Source organism: Empidonax traillii, unplaced genomic scaffold, assembly GCF_003031625.1.
Source record: "Empidonax traillii isolate 1590-97213 ecotype Southwest subspecies unplaced genomic scaffold, ASM303162v1 scaffold462:size771534, whole genome shotgun sequence".
NCBI classification, from domain to species: domain Eukaryota; kingdom Metazoa; phylum Chordata; class Aves; order Passeriformes; family Tyrannidae; genus Empidonax; species Empidonax traillii.
This window is the reverse complement of record NW_020955655.1, coordinates 741655-745756: the sequence shown is the minus strand read 5'-3', so window position 1 is coordinate 745756 and position 4102 is coordinate 741655. Positions and strand designations below refer to the sequence as shown.

The 4102-nt window shown below is 62.1% G+C and overlaps 1 protein-coding gene across 1 annotated transcript in view; it reads right to left on the bottom strand.

The window, feature by feature from the left end:
- GRIN2C (glutamate ionotropic receptor NMDA type subunit 2C) overlaps positions 1-3689 on the bottom strand; it is a 14771-nt gene extending 11082 nt beyond the window's left edge. Inside the window, exon 1 of the mRNA XM_027895650.1 lies at positions 3595-3689. The gene's annotated coding sequence lies outside the window, so the exon portion shown is untranslated. The remainder of the gene's footprint in view (positions 1-3594) is intronic.
- Between the last annotated feature and the right edge of the window lie 413 nt (positions 3690-4102).

Sequence of the window (4102 nt, the reverse complement as noted above, 5' to 3'; positions counted from 1 at the left end):
CCCCATGTTGAGATTTTGCAAACCACACGGTCACAGGGGCAACCAGTCCCCTGCCTGTCTCCCTGCCTGTCCCCCACCCATTACGCTACCTCAGCCCCTTCTCTGGCACAAAATCCCAACCAAAGCACCCATCTGGCTTCTTATTTCCAAGTCTCACCCCTAGACAGCATCGGTCAGCTTTCCTCCTTCCTGCCTTTACCCCCAGTGTGTGTCCGCTGCTGGCACAGCCCACCTGGCTGGGGCACTCCCTGCACTGCGTCTCTGCCGGCTGCACCCCAAATCCAGGCTCTCAGGGGCTCTTTGAGCACATCTTCCCTGCCAGGTCCCCAATTCCCCACTGCCAGTGGGTGCCGATGATGCAGCAGGTAAGGTGACAATCCCCCGAGGGGGGATGAATCCCTGCCTACAGCGATGCACTCCCATCTTGGAGCTCACCCCTTCCTCAGAGCCTGTTGGCAAAATCAACCCACAGCCAGGGACACCTAAGCCCCCCTGAGCCTCATTTTCCCCCGGGCCATCATGCCAGAGCCACACTGGGCAGCAGGGAGGGGAACGAGCAGCCCTGCACGGTGGCACCAGCCACGCGCCGGTGTCACTCCATGCAGCAAGGTGCCAGCTGGTGCTCGGAAACGTCACTTGCAATTAAAAGCTGCTGTTGCTTAACGAGTCCCCAGCACAGCCAGAGGAGCCTCTTGCTGAGCGTGTCGTGGATGGTTTTGGGGTCTGGGCTGCCCCGGGGAGCTGCACCCCAACGTCCCACTGTGCCGCAGTGACGGACAAACCCTCGGCACGCTGCGGAAACACTGCCGGCATGTTGGACTGAAAACGCAGGAAACAAACCCAAGGGCTGCCTGGCTGGGCACCGTGCAAGAGCTGCTCGGTGTGGATCTGAGCACCTCCAGAGAGGCAGGGAACACAAACCCCACACTTCCCTCCTGGACGCCATGGCAAGGCTCGGGCACCTGTCTGGGCACTGACGCTCACCGGGCAGCATCTCTCTCAGCCAGATCTGAGTTTCAGCAGGGGGTCATCCACCCCCATCACCCACCACCACCCAGGGGGTTCACTGCATCCCCCACCCCACCGCACATTGCAGCCGGCCGAGCCGCAGGAGCCACGACGCCACACCGGTGGCTGCAGCCAGGGCCCCTTGGCCAGAGAGGGCAGCAGGTGAGTCATGCCATGCTGGCAGCGTCCCACGCTCTGGCATGGTCAGCTCAGTGGCGGGGCAGCCTGCACTGCCTGCTCCTCACTGCGAATTCCCAAGTATTTTTAGTCCCGTGATAAATAATTCATCGGGAATCCGGCATCAGCTACCCGAGCAGAGAGGAAGGGGAGCAACACGCCACCCAAAACAAACAGAACCGCTCTAACAGCAGCACTGCCCGTCTGAGCCCTCCTCAAGGACATTTAAATATACTCTGGGCCCTCATGGTGGCTGATTGGGTTTGGTTGTGCCAGTCCTGGCACCTCACCCATCCCGGGCCTGTATCCTCCTCTTCCTCAACCCAGCTCTTCCCTATGCTCAGGAACCTCTTCTAGCACTGAATAATCCAGGCAGAGACCGGCAAACGCCTCTCATGATGCCAAACTCTGTCACCAAAGGGGTTGCCCCACTCCTGGCTGTGACTGGTGACAGGTCTGAGGAATCCTGTTCCCCATGGACCAAGCTGCAGGTGGAAAACAACCCCATCCCTCACAGCTGGAGCACGGTGGCAGTGGCAGAGGGGAGGTGGGCATGGGCACATCACATCCTTCAGCCAGTGCTGGGGGAATGAATTTCCATCCTTCCCGGGAATCCGGTGCCACCAGTCAGAGCCAGGCTGCTCAGCACAGCCCTTGGCGGACATGGAGGAGGATAAGGGGTTCAGGGCCAGAGAGCCCGTGGCTGGCAAGGGCTCCATGCACAGGTCGGAGCCAGGGCTGCTCCAAAATGGCCAGATTTGGGAAGGAAAGGGCAACCAACTCCTCCAGCCCAGCCAACAACGTGTGTTTCCAGCCCATTTTTTCTACGACTGAACTAGAGGGGTGCAGGAAAATGTGGGGTTTTGGGGGAGATAGCAGATTGCAGGAAAGTGGCAGAGGCTGAGGAGGAACTGAGCCCATCCCTGAGCTACTGCCAGAGCTGGGGTTGCTCTTGGGCTCAGCACGACACAGCAAAGCCCCCATGGACTTTAAAGAAAATCTGCATTTTCCAACCCCTTGTAGCAAGCACTGTGGAGTACTCCCTTGGGAAAAGACCTTCTCAAATGAGAGGTTTTCCAGCTGGCTGAAGGGCCAGTGGCCAGGCTGGGGCGGGAGGAAAGTGGCCATGGCCAGGAGCCTAGGCAGGGCAATGCCACCTCCTGGCAGCCTCCCCTGGGACCACAGGACACCACAAAGCTGCTCAGTGGCTTTGGCACTTGTTTTCTGGCTTGGGGCAGTTTTGAGCAGGTTAACCCCCTTCCTAGGCACACCTTCCTGGTGCAACAAACTCACGGAAACCTCCTGCTAAAGGCACAATCAAGCCCTCACCTCTCCCCAGACCCTGAAATGTCATTTTAATGCAACAGGGAAAGTTTGATCCTAATTTTAAATACCTTTTTTGCCCTGCCTCCCTCCCCTGGTCTGAGTGGGGGAGAGCTCATGCAGATATTTTGACCTCAGAAAAGAGAGAAATAAAATCCCGAAATGCAAAATATCACTCAGGAAAGAGAAACCTTATCCCCCTCAAAAAAAGAGCTTCCGAGCCTGAAATGAGAGGGAAAGCGCAGCCTGCGCCAGGGGATGGGGAACTGCTGCTGGTGCACGGAAAGGACAGAGCGAACCCGAACCTGGCGGGAGCTATGCCGGGAGGAGAGGGGGCACAGGGGAGGGCACCGGGATGCACCAGGGCTTGTCTTTTCCCTCATAGGGACATCCCTGTGGAGCAAGAAGACACCGATGGAGCCCCCCGGAAGGGGAGAAAGCAGCAAAACCTCCCCAGAGCCAACTCATCACTCTCCCTGTCCCCATGCAGGGAGGGGATGACTCGGGAGGGAGAAGCTACTGGCAGCCCCCGGCAAGCACCGTCTCCTTTCAACCTTCATCCGCCACCACCCAGCATCACCCTCCTCTTCCTCATCATCCTCCCCTTCCTCGCCCGCACCTCCGACAGCAACAGTTGCGGGCCGGGGGCTGCGGGCCGGGGCGATGGCGAGGGCCCCGCACACGCACGCACCCAAACGCAGCTTAAAAAGGTCGAATATGGATTAACCAAAAATAAACGCCAAGTGTCCTGCCTGCCGCTGGGTTACGCAAGGTGGCGGGGGGGGACACAGGGCTGGTGGCACCCAGGGAGGTCTCCTCAATTTTTCCTGCCTCCCACTCCCCCAGAAACCCCCCAGCACGGCTCCCAGGATTAAGGCTCATTTCCGTCCCGTGCCCGGGATGGGGAGCGGGGGAGCTCTGGGCATGCGGGGGGATGCTGAGGCAGGGGGAGATGACCAGAGCAACCCCTCACCAAAAAAATCAACAACCCCCCACCCCATCCCTAAAAGTTGCTGGCGGCGGCGGCGGCGGGGCGGCAGCGGAGTCCGTCGGGCCTCGTTTGCCCCCAGCCCGCCCGGTACTTACGGGAGCGCCGCTGCTCGGTGCCTACATGCCCCGCGGCTCCGGCGGGGCTCGTCCCACCGGGGGCTCTGCTCTTCCCAACCCTCTCCTGCTGCGGGGCAGCCCCCCGGGGCGGGCTCGGCGCCCGCCGCGGCTGACGGGGGGCTCCGGCGGCCGCCGTCGGTCCCGGCTCGTCCTTGGCGGCGGCGGCGGCGGCTCTGCAGAGGCGGCTGGAGGCAGGGACGGCAGCGGGGGAAGGAGGGAGCGGGCGCGGAGCGGGTGTGCACGGGGGGGGGCCCGGTGGCAGCAGGTGTCTCGGCGACCTCCGGGCTCCGGCAGCCATCTCCCCCCGCCCCGGGACCGGCGGGGCTGCCCGGGCGGGACGGCCGGGAGGAGCGCGGGGGAGGGATGCGGGGATGGAGGTGGTGGAGAGGGGGGGGCGGCCCGGGGGCGGTGGAAGGACAGGACGTGTGTCCTCCCGCCTCGCCGCAACTTCGGGGCTGGCCGCCAGCCCCGGGGGAAAGGGAGGGGG